The following is a 12,769-nucleotide window of genomic DNA, read 5'->3' as shown; positions in this document are numbered from 1 at the left end:
GGCTTTTTTTTTTAAATGACTTTATTTAGGTCTTAGCTCCAATATTCCCATAAAAAAGTAGCCCCTGCTAACCTCACTGTCTAGAATAACACCCTTTCCCTTGGCCCTGGAATCACTACCCTCTGAATGGGCATTACTTTCCTACAAATCATTGTTACAATTCGGCACGTACATTTGTTTACTTTTTTATCTAATATCTGCCCTTGCAAGACTATAAGCTCTATGAAGTCAGAGATTTTTTTCTATCTTGTTCATTGAGATATCTGCAAACCTAGAACAGTGCCTGGCACATAAAAGGCAGTGACTAATTGTTGAATCTAATTGATACTCTCACCTTCCCTAAAAAGTCACTTACTCTCTCATTCATCTGTTGATGTTGTCAGTTGCTCTCAAGTTGATTCCAACTCATGGTGACCACATGTGTGCAAGGTAGGACTGCTTCATAAGGTTTTCAAGGCTGCGAACTTTAGGAAGCAGTTCACCAGGCCTGTCTTCCTAGGCCTCTCTGAGTGGGCTCGGACTGCCAACTTTCTGGCTAGTAGTCGAGTGCTTAACCATTTGCACCACCCTAGGACTCCCTAATTCATCTGGCAGGACACAGTTCCCTACACAGAGAGCCAGTCTGTCTGTGGATTCTATGAGGGTCTGCATAGTCCAGTAGGAGGTCCTTCTTTAAGGTACTTGGGATGCCACTCGCAGCAGGGTGTATGCCTTTATGGTGAGCCATGTCCACTGCATGTTGGAAAACCTTAGTGGTGTTCTTTCCTCAGCGTTTAATGTGTGTACACTTTGTGCTTCCTGCTGATATGACCAATGAAAGCAATGCAAGGCGTCAAAGGCCTTCCTGCCCCAAATATCTTAAAACCCTTGGTGTGAAGTGTAAGCAATGATTATCAGCCACTCCCAGCTGTTGATTTTTAGCAGGAAGAATGCTATTGTCCAAATAGGTCAGGTCACTTAGCAAATGTATTCAACTCTTATGTAATAGCTTGGACTCACTAAAACATTTCATCTGTTTTCTTCCTACAGAGACTGGGATTCTTTTTTTGTTTTTAATACCAGCTTTATTGAGCTATAATTCACATACCATACAATTCATCTATTTAACGTGTACAATTCAATGGATTTTAGTATATTCACAGAGTTGTGCAGCCATCACCACAATCGATTTTAGAACATTTTTATCACTCCCCCAAAAAACTCATACCCATTGGCAGTCACTCTCCATTTCTCCCTGTTCCCTAAACTCTAAGAAATCCCTAATCTGTTTTCTGTCCCTATAAATTTCCCTATTCTGGACATTTTATATAAATGTTATCATAAATATGTGACTTCACTCTGCAAAATGTCTTAAAGATTCATCAATGTCGTAGCATTTGCCAACACTTTATTTCTTTTCATTGCTAAATAATATTGCATTGTATGGATATATCACATTTTATTTGACTCTTCATCAGCTGTTGGGCATTTGGGTTGTTCCTACTTTTTGGTTATTATGAATAATGCTGCTATGCTCATTTGTGTATGAGTTTTTATGTGGACACACGTTCTCATTTCTCTTGGGTCTATACCTAGGAGTGGAAATGCTGGGTCATACGGTGACTCTATGTTTAATCATTTGAGGAGCTGCCCGACTGTTTTCCTAAGCAGCTGTACTGTTTTACATTCCCACCAGCAATGTATGAGGGTTTCAGTTTCTCCATATCCTTGCCAGCATTTGTTATTGTCTGTCTTCTTTATTATGGCCAACTTAGTGGGTGTGAAGTGGTATCTCATTGTGGTTTTCGATTTGTATTTCCTAATGGCTAATGATCTTGAGCATCTTTTTATCTTCTTTTTGGTCATTCATATAGGTTCTTTGGAAAAATGTCTACTAAGATCCTTTGCCAATCTTTTCATTGGGTTATTTGTCTTTTTACTGTAATTCCCTTTAAAAAGAGAAATACTGGATTGTGGTTCAATAAAAAGAGGAGACCTGAGTGCTGACTATAGACAGCTCTTTGGCTTTGTTCAAGTTACTTAAACTCTCTGAATCTTTAGTTGCCTAATCTTCAAAATGGGAAGTGTGTGAGGATTAGGTACAATAACATTTATAGACGGTACTTAGTATTCCTGTAGTACATACTCTGCCAGTCACTGTGCTAAGCACACGGACTGCCCCCTCCTCATGCTGATCCTTCAAGGAAGATAAAGATTTCTCAGGAAACTGAAGTTTGGGAAAAGTTACTAAATTACATGATGTCTCAAAGCACCAGACGCTAGCTGGACTGATAGCCACTCACTTGACTATTATATTGTGACAGGTCTCATGTGAAGTACTTAATGGTGACCAGGTATACATTAAGCACTAGATAAATAGTTCTTGTTGCTAACATACCAACACCAGCAGGATAAGTAACCAATATGCTATTTTGACTATTTAACAAGGCTGATTGCTATTTCTAGTGATGTAATTTTAGATCCTGGAAAGTTTTGTGCCCTTTCCTGGGGGAGAATGGAGGAGCAAAGGGATGAAAATTGTAATACCTGTTATTTACTATGTTATTGTTGTTAGGTGTCCTTGAGTCAATTTTCAAGTTATAGCAACCCCATGTGACAGAGAACAACCACTCCATAGGATTGTCTAGGCTGTGATCTCTACAAGAGCAAAGTGCCAGGTCTTTCTCTTGCAGAGCCACTGTTGGTTTGAACCGACAACCTTTCAGTTAGCAGCTGAGCGTTGAACTGCTGCACTACCAGGGCTCCTTGTTATATACAGGTAGTCCCCTACTTATGACATATTTGAGTTAAGACAAACTGCACTTACAACTCTCTAGTTTTAGGGTTTTTTGGGTACATCTTATCGTTAGTAATATGTACTACCTGCAGTGTTACACCATGTAATTTGCTCTTGTTATCATTCTCAGATGTAATGTTTCCAACCCCCGGGACAAATAAAGATACTGATAATAAAAGGCAATATAATGAAAACTCAAAAAAAAAAAAGAGGTATTCCACATATCTCAGAACAAACTTACAAAGGAGTAGTTGTCAGAATGGAAGCCTGTCATACTTGGGGACTATCTGTATTACAATACATATTTATTATAGCTCCTTGGGTGGTGCAAACAGTTTGTGCGTGGCCATTAACTAAAAGTTTGGCAGTTTGAAACCAACCAGCGGCACCACAGAATAAAGTCCTGGTAATCTACTTCTGTAAGGTTACAGCTGTTGAAAACCCTATGGAATGCAGTTCTACTTTGATACACATAGACTGGCCGTGAGTCAAAATCAGTATGACAGCCATGGATTTGGCTTTTATTTTATTGCAATCATTTTCCAAAATCTTTTACATGATGTGCTCTTAACAAACTAATCTGGAGGAGTAGAGGCAGTTTTCAGTTCTCACCATTTAAAAGAAGGTCTACCAAAGCAAATTTTGGGGGTGCTGCTCCTTCTTTGCTGCCACTCTAAGGTTATCCTTTGCCTCCTCCCAGAAAAGTGAACACATCTGATTAGAGACCTCCAGAGCATATCCCCAAAGCGCAGTTTATTCAAAATCACCATTTGTTGGCAGGAATGAACCTATTTCTGCTTCACTTTCAGCAATACAGCTTTTGCAAGGCAAACAATGCTTCCTTCCAAGATGAGAGATGAGGCTGTCCTGTGATGAACTGAGGCAGGGAACAAAGGGATTCTGGTTAGTTGTGTTTTTCTGGTTCCATGTTGGGGATGGCATAAAAGATGGGAGAAGAAAGGGGACAAGTTTTCTTCACACTCCGGTCTCAGAGTCTCAATCAGTTGGCCTGCTCAAAAACTAAACTTCATCCAATTTTTTTGTTTGCTTGTTTCTTTTTTATTCATCATTTATTCACTTGCTAAATATTTATTGATGTATTTATGGTCCAGGTACTATGCAAGGCAATGTGAGTGATTAAAATCCTATTCCTAGTCTTTGGATTGCTTGAAATCTACTAAAACAAACTTAGATGATAATAGCTCATATTTAAAGAATAATCACTGTTTGACCGATTAGAGTACTAAGCACTTTGTATGGATTCTCTCACTGCATCCTCACATTAAGCCTATGAGATAAGTGACATTATCTTCATTTTACAAAGGTAAACTGAAGAACAGAGGGCTCAGTGGATTGCTCTATGTCTCGGCAATGAAGTGGCTAACCCAGGATTTAAACCCAGGTCTGACTTCAGAGATTATCAGACAGTGTTTTAGATAGAATTGTAAACAACTGCAATCCAACGCAACATTTGATAAAAGTCTTTAAGGAGGTATGGGAAGTACCATGGTAGCAGGGATATTCCACTTTTTCTTGAGCGGCAGTGGGAGGTCAAGAATGGAGTCAGACATGGCTTTATAAAGAAGATTCTATTTGGCTTGCAACACACAGATATTATGTGGTTATTATTATTGTTTTTCATAGCAAGAGAAATCTACATTTTATGACTAGTGGAGAATTAGACTAATCTTGCCAGAAAAATCACCCAGAGTCTGGGAACCAATTAAAGCCAGCAAATCACTTGTCAGGTGCCTCATGAAGTTTCTGCCTCATATTTTTCAAGCCATCTCCCATTCTAACACCCAAAATAAGAGTCAGTGACTTGCCTTTCTACATTCTCTTCATTGGGCAGTTGTTCAAACCAGAAAGCTAAATTCTATGACTGAGTAAATAGGGAGGATGTTTGCCCCTTCAGTACAAACTGAAACAAAAACAAGTAGAAACGCATTAAAGTAGAAATGCATTGCAATAATAATGTGAACATTTAGTGGCCCACATTTATGGATGAGGCGGTATAATGCAGTGGTTAACAGCGTTTATTCTAGGATCGATTGCTTGGGTTCAAAGTCCAAATCTGTTACTAAGAGCTATGTGACCTTGGGCAAGTTCATAAGATAATTCATTCAAAGCACTTAGAACAGATACTGTCACACTGTAAACACTCAAGAAATGTTACTTATTTTTAAACAATATTTATTATTATTGCTATTTATATACAATATGTACACTATATATTATTTACTTATTCTACCATCCATATTTCAGTTTGTTGTTCTGTGGTGGCTTGCATATTGCTATGATGCTGGAAGCATGCCACCAGTATTTTAAATACCAGCAAGGTTACCCATGGTGGAAAGATTTCAGCAGAACTTCCAGACTAAGTCAGACTAGAAAGAAAGGCCTGGTGATCTACTTCCGAAAATTAGCCAATGAAAATCCTATGGATCACAGAATATTGTCTGAGACTTTGACTCACTTACTTTGGACATGTAATTAGGAGGGACGGATCGCTGGAGAAAAGCATCATGTTTGGTAAAGTGGAGGGCCACCAAAGGCAAGTAAAACCCTCAATGAGATGGATTGACACAATGGCTGCAACAACGGACTCAAACATACCAACCATCATGAAGATGACATAGGACTAGTTAATGTTCCATTCTGTTATACATAAATAAGGTTGCCAAGAGTTGGAGCCGACTCAACAGCAATTAACCACAACAGCAACATTTATTTATTAATAATAAATAATCATATTTATTATTATTATTCATTGAGCCATTGGTATGCATCAAGTATTGTCCTAATTGCTTTACTTGAAGTAGCTCAATAAATCCACAGAACAACCCAATGAAATAAATACTATTGTTATCCCCAGCCACCACGCGGATAAGAACCAGTATGGTATTTTCAATTAAATTGGGATGCTAAAGAAAACACACTGCTCACACACACCCATAAGGTTTTTACCACCATCTTCACCACAAATCCTATAGGAAGGATTTATAAATTTATAATGAATTGGCTTTTAAATTGCTGTTCTTAAGAAAAATCGAAATCTATGAATTCGTGCTGCAAAGAAAAAAGTATAATTAGCACTGAAATAATTTTGCTTATCACTGGTTTTTGAGAACATTTTAGCCACCTTCCATTCTAGAACATTCTGCAGGATGAACAGATAAAATGAAGAATTAGCATGGCATGAGATTACAGACTGTACTCAGGCTCAAGTGAGTTTTCAGAGCATCCCGTCCATTTTCAAGGACATATTCCCTTGCTCCATCTGTCTCATTAGTTCTACCTATGTGTCATACTCAACATTCCTTGACTAGACAAGATGTCCAATGGTAAAGGAGAGCACCACTGCACCCTAGCTCCACTCTGCTAGTGTGTCCTAAAGAGGAACGACAAAGGCGATCTGTTCAGTGGGTGAAGGTGGTTAAATGGAGGGACAATAGACAGTGACTAACAAACACCTTGAAGCTGTTAGCACATCCTTACCGAATGAAAGATAAATGGGGGAATTGTAAATAGTAGCAAGAGTAACCAGCACTGGAATAATAGGACAGAAAACTGGTTGATGCCCATATATAGAATCTGGTGGCGTTCAAACTTGAGTATGCATCAAAATTACCTAAACAAACAAACAAAAAGTTGTTGAGTTGTTCCCACTCCTGAAAAGCCCATGTGCATCAGAGTAGAACTGCACTCCATAGGGTTTTCCATAACTATGATCTTTCAGAAGCAGACTGCCAGAACTTTTTTCCCAGGTGCCTCTTGGTGCATTCCAACTGCCAACCTTCTGGTTAGTAGCTGAGTGCTTAACTGTTAGTGCAGCCCAGGGATCCCTCAAGATTACATAGGGACCTTCTTAAAAATGTAATCCTCAGAGACCTTCCACAGATATTCTGATTGTGTAGGTCTTAGGAAGGGCCCATGAATCTCCGCTTTTATCCAGCATTTCAATGATTCTAACACAGGTATTCTCCGGACCACACTGTGAGAAACACTGCATTAATCTGCTCCGACACTTTCACCTGCATAGGTATCGCCCACAGAGGTCTTCCAGAGTTTATCAAAAACTAGCCAAGAGTCACACATTTTATCAACTCCACGTGGTTAAGAATAGATGCGGGGCGGGGGGAGTCTCTTAGTTTCTCTAACTTCTCCAGAATGTTTTTTCTTCAAGTGGAAGTAAGATATTTTTTAATCATTTGTGAATAGACACAAGTTTCCGCTATGTGTTTTCAAAGTATTTTTTTGTTGATTCATTTCTCACATTCATCACAACTTTCTTTTGCTTGTGAGCTGTAGATGGAAACTTAACTGGAGATAGGACAGTGAACTGTTCCACACTTCCCTGCATTGCTACACATCCTACCTCCCACCCTAGATCTGCTCCCGGAGCGTCTTTCTTTCAGCTCCAAATGTAATCGCTTAAATGAAGGACAACACTGATATGCAGCCTTCTTAATAACCAAGCAAAGTGAAATAAATAACAATTGATGGATGCAAATGTTCGGAAGTGTGAAGCTGATTTAGATAAAGTAGATATGTCAGTAGGAGATGTGATGAAAACAAGCAGCCACATCGAGCCCTTTCCCATTGCTCCACTGGGGCTAATTTTTATCTAAATCAATACTATTAAAGTAACAAAAAGATACAGAGTTATCTGATGCATAATTCATTTATTACTAACTCATATCTGACTCAAATAATTGAAACAGGATTATTTATGCAATCATTAAACCCAGGGGCAATTTCTGCAGATTTTAGCCCTGCTTAATGGAAATCTTGGTTGTAGATATATATTATAGCCAGATTTCATTCCAAATATTGTTCCTTACAACAAATTATTTCTCATTAGAGTTGACATGTTGTACTTCCTCACTATAACAGAGTGTAAAAATTGTTCATTCTATTGTTGCACCAAAGAAATACAAAATATGAAAAGTAATACACAGCTTTCCCCTTGACAATCATTCATGCTACTTATATGTTGTAGTGTAATTACTAACAACTCTAACTTAATCATTTTTAATAACCTTGATTTTCAACAGGAATATTTCAAATATAATAGCCATGATAATTATATCAGGCTAGAATCCAATTTTGAATAATAATTAAGCTGATGTTTTTATTTAAAACATACATACAAGACATTCCGTTAGCAGGACCACACTCAAAAGAAAAAAAAAATCATCCATGCAATGGTAAAGTAGTTCATTAAATAACACAAAGTAGCCTCAAAGAGATAAATATTAATTTTATGAATAACTGAGGGCATGCTATGTTATATTTATTTATACATAAAAAAGTCATGAATAGACAAACTTTTCGGAAGGTCATCAAAACAAGCCAGACAAGTGTGACCTGCTGGTTGGATAGGTGATGACCACACCTCCCTGAACTGTGGCTTTAGTTTATGTAATAGTTTTCTATTGTTCTGTAAAAAATTATCACAGATTTAGTGCCCCAAACAGCACTAATTTATTATCTCACGGTTTCAGTGGATCAGGAGGAGTCTGGGTAAGTGTTAGTAGGGTCGTCTGTCCAGCATCCCATCAGGCTAACTGAAAGTAGTAGCTGGGGCTACAATCTCATTTAAAGCTCTGGGTCCTCTTTCAAGATCACTGGCTGTCCACTAAATTCATCCCCTTGTGGTCATAATTCTGAGATCCCTGTTTTCTTGCTAGTTATCAAGCTGACACCACTCTCAACTTCTAGAGGATACTTTTGGTGCCTTATGACATGGCCCTCCACCACATGGCAGTTGCTCCTTCAATGCAACAGGAAAATTTCTCTAACCTCGTTTCACAGCTCATTTGGTTAGGTCAGGCACACTCAGGTGAGTCTCCCTTTAGATTAATTCAAAGTCAACTGATTAGGGAACTTAACTGCATCTAAAGCATCCCTACTGCCATACAATATAACATAATCATAGGAGTGATGGCCCACCATATTGACAAGTCCTACTCATGCTCAAGGGGAAGAGATTATATAGGGCTTGTAAACCAGGGGGTAAAAATCTTGGGGGTCATCTTAGAATTATTCTTACCACGGTAGGTGTGTTTCTGCTATAACCACTGAATGGTGTGGCAAATGTCCTGTGTCATAGGAGGCAAAAGACAACTTTTATTTTATGCTTTTTTAAAAAACTAAATCTGGGAGAAGCGACATCACAGAGCTACTAAGCATTTGGCTATTGGATGCTGAACTGGAGCCAACAGACAGACATGGAGTGGAAGCTGTCTACTAACCACTCGTGGCAGCAAGAATAGGTGAGTATGTAGAAAAAGTCACAGCAGGACAGCAGGTATCTGGTTGCCCACTCTACCATTAGACTGCATGCTGACTCGTGGACTTCAGCCACTGAAGGGTATAAAGCAGACAGAACTATCCAGAAAAGGGTGAGGAGTAGCATTTTTTGGAATACTAACACTATAGCTGCCAGGTTTCATTAATTTTAGAGCAGATCCTTTTTGCATATTTTTTACTGCTTCCTATGCAATAGCATCTGTGAACTAGCTCTGTTCTCTGACCTTAAAAATATCTCTTTCCACTCCCATTACAGTTATCATAGTGAAGTCACTATCTGAGTTTAAGCCCTAATGTCATGCCTTACTGGCTACACATCTTTGGGCAGATATCATCGCTCAGCCTTTGTTATATCATCATAGGGTTTGTAATAACACCTCATAGCATCACTGTTGCATTGAAATACTTAAACTATGTTAAACACCGAGAACAGCAAGTAAACAATAAATAAATGTTATTGTAATTCTGAGCAGGTGGATGTATGGTTATTTTTCTCCCAAGGCGTACCAAGCCTCCAGTGCCACGTCTGGTCGTCAGCATCCACTCAGTATGTGGCTATTACAACTCTGTTACTCTTCTCTTCCCTTTTCCCAGCCAACCACGGTCTACATTGTTGCCACACTGATGGGAATATGGCATTCCCCAGCTTCAACTTTCAGTGGTATCTCACTGGCAGTAGAATGAAATCCAAAAGTCATAGTATAGCATACAAGGCCCCTCCCAGTCCCCTGGGAGACTCTCCCGTTTCATCTCCCAACAGTCTGTCCTCAAACCCTGCGTTCAAGTCACGCTGAACCACTGCTAGTTCAAATGTCATCCTGACTTTAACAAATTATTTTGTTTTGTTTTGGTTTTTCCTTCTGAGAAATTCTTATCCATCATTTAATAATCAGCTTTGATGTTTCCACCTTGGTGGGGTCTTTCACCAGCCCATCTCCCAACCAGCCGTGATTGATCCCTTCTTCCTTCTGCTTTGTACTTATCCTGTTATGCATTTAATTGTGTCCCCCCAAAAGACAAGTTGCATTCTTAACTATTTGCACCTGTGACTGTCATGTTTTTGGAAATAGGATTATTGAGTACGCTATCAGTTAGGTTAACATAAGGTTATACTGAGCAGGGTAGGTCCTAATCAATATGAGCGATGTCCTTATAAAAGAGACACAGAGGGAGGATGGTCAAGTGAAGACAGAGGCAGAGATTGAAGTAAGGAACACCAAGGATCACCGGCTGTCACCAGAAGCTAGGAGAAAGGCATGGAACAGACTCTCCCTCAGAGCCCTCAGAAGGAATCAGAATGGCTAACAACCTGATTTCAGACTCTAGTCTCCAGAACTCTGAGATAATACATTTTGTTCCCATAAGCCACTCTGTCTGTGGTACTTTGTTATGGCATCTCTAGGAAATTATTACAGATCCTTTCAAAATTTATGATCTGGTTGATATAACTATCTCTTCTATTAAACTATGCGGTCTTGAGAGGAGGGACTGTGTTACATTTATCTTTCTACTCTCAATACCTATCCATGTAACTGGAATGTATTAGATGTGCAGTAAATGTTGCAGTAAAGGAAAGGGGGATGAAGCAGAGGAAGGAAAGAAGTAAGAAATGATGGTATGCTATCTGTAGTGAACAAGGAGGACTTAAGCCAAACACATAACCCTGTAACAGAGAATTATGATGCCTACAATCCCACCATTAAAGATTTAATTTTTTATACTGAGCATTCCGGATGTCCTAAAAATATGTGGTAGAAAACATTTATCTCTAACATCGCCACGTAAAAGACTTTTGTTCATTACTTTCTTGTAAAAAAGTGGAACAATAGGCAATGTGCAAACTTGATGCTTGATGGCACTAATGCATGGAGAGGGAGATAATGCGTGAAGAGTTTGTCTATTAGCAAGTAAGTAGTTTAACCAACAAAAAATCTCGTTGAACTGGAAAATCTAGAGGGATTCTAAGAGAATTGCTTATCTGCAAAATTACATCAGTTCTCATCATTAGCAGTGGTTATCTGCTATGAACTCACTGTGAACAAGGCAATACAGGGTTAAGTTCCTGCGGGCCTCTGATCACGGCATTTTCAACAACCAATTAATAACACAACCTTGTTTTATATATGTTACTGTTTAAAGACACCTTATTTAATAAATAGTCTTGATGCATTAACATTGAACTCATGGGCAACAGCAGTGTAACCCATGTTTGAATGAAGCTTATCTAACACACTTATTTTCTCTGTAAGACACATCACAGTCATCTTGCGCTTAAACTAGACAGCCATTCAGCACAATGCATGGGGCCATTTTAAACAGCAAACTCAAACACACACACACAGAAAACACAGAAATTTGGAAAATATGGCATAAAATAGATTGCAAAAAGGACACAAGTTTGCAGTATGAGAGCTAAAATAAGAAAGCAGAGCCTTGTCTTGTTCAACCTCGTCTGGGAATATACCCATTCAAAAGACTCATATATATATGTACATTTTTTTTTTTTTGGCTGTTCTGCACATGTCCGTGAATGATCATAAAAATGCTGCACGTATTGATTTTAGGGCTACAAACACATTTTCAGTGATGAGGCAAATTTTCACAGAAGCCCTAGTGGCACAGTGGTTAAGCACTTGACTGCTAACCAAAGGTCGGCAGTTCAAACCCACCAGCGGCTCTGTGGGAGAAAGATGAGGCAATCTGTTTCTGTAAAGATTACAGCCTTGGAAACCCTATGGGGCTATTCTGCTCTGTCCTGTAGGATCACTATGAGTTAAAATTGACTTGATGGCAGTGGGGTTTTATAGGTAAATTTGCAAATAAGGAATTGCAAATAATGAGGATTAACCATATACTTTTTCTCCCGTTGTCTAGTAAGTTTTTATTGTATTGAATATCCAATTTTATTCACTTGAAATGGTAATTTATTAGCCACTATCCCAGTGATTGGAGTCCTGGTACACAGTGGTTAAGAGCTACAGCTGCTGAGCAAAATGTCAGCAGTTCAAATCCACCAGCAGCTCCTTGGAAACCCTATGGGTCATTTCTACTCAGCTCTATAGGGTCGCTATGAATCAGAATCAACACAATGGCACACAACAACAATCCCAGTGATGATACAGCCTACCAAATTATCAAATCAACTTTACAGAAGTTGGCTTCCGTGCTAGGAACAACTGACTCAGGATTTCATATATGCCTTTGTTTTAGGAACCCCAAATGCCTGACATAGTATTCTCACAGGTAACATGAGTTTGCTGCTATAAGCTGCTCTGGGCTTCACACTTCATAGGTGGCTCTTTAAGAAACACTGGGAAAGTGGTGCAGTGTTTTTGGGGGTTGGGTATGCTTGTCATCAGCAAGAGGAAAACGGTATCTTATCTGGTGTATCGAGTATCTCAAATTGTTTTTTCAATATTTGGATTTGATTAAACTCTCAACTCATATGCCAAACTGTTCCTTTTTCATAATTTTTAAATCTTTGATGGTTTTCACATAAAGTTAATCACCACATTTTGATTAATAAACAGAGAAATAATTTTTATTCATGAACAAAGAAATCATAAAAAACATACCTGCTGGTCCCAACCACCTGGAGTAAAGGAGAATGAAGAACACCAAAGACACAAGGAAAGTATTAGCCCAAGAGACAGAATGGGCCACATAAACCAGAGACTT

The 12,769-nt window shown here is 38.8% G+C and overlaps 1 protein-coding gene across 1 annotated transcript in view; it reads right to left on the bottom strand.

Moving 5' to 3' along the window:
- Nucleotides 1-12,769, bottom strand: part of KCNIP4 (potassium voltage-gated channel interacting protein 4) — a 1,128,609-nt gene that overhangs the window by 649,027 nt on the left and 466,813 nt on the right. The gene's annotated exons all lie outside the window — the stretch shown is intronic.

The sequence above is a fragment of the Trichechus manatus genome, unplaced genomic scaffold, assembly GCF_000243295.1.
Source record: "Trichechus manatus latirostris isolate Lorelei unplaced genomic scaffold, TriManLat1.0 scaffold00034, whole genome shotgun sequence".
In the NCBI taxonomy this organism is placed as follows: Eukaryota; Metazoa; Chordata; class Mammalia; order Sirenia; family Trichechidae; genus Trichechus; species Trichechus manatus.
Note: the sequence above shows the minus strand (reverse complement) of the source record. Positions and strands in the feature narration are given on the sequence as shown.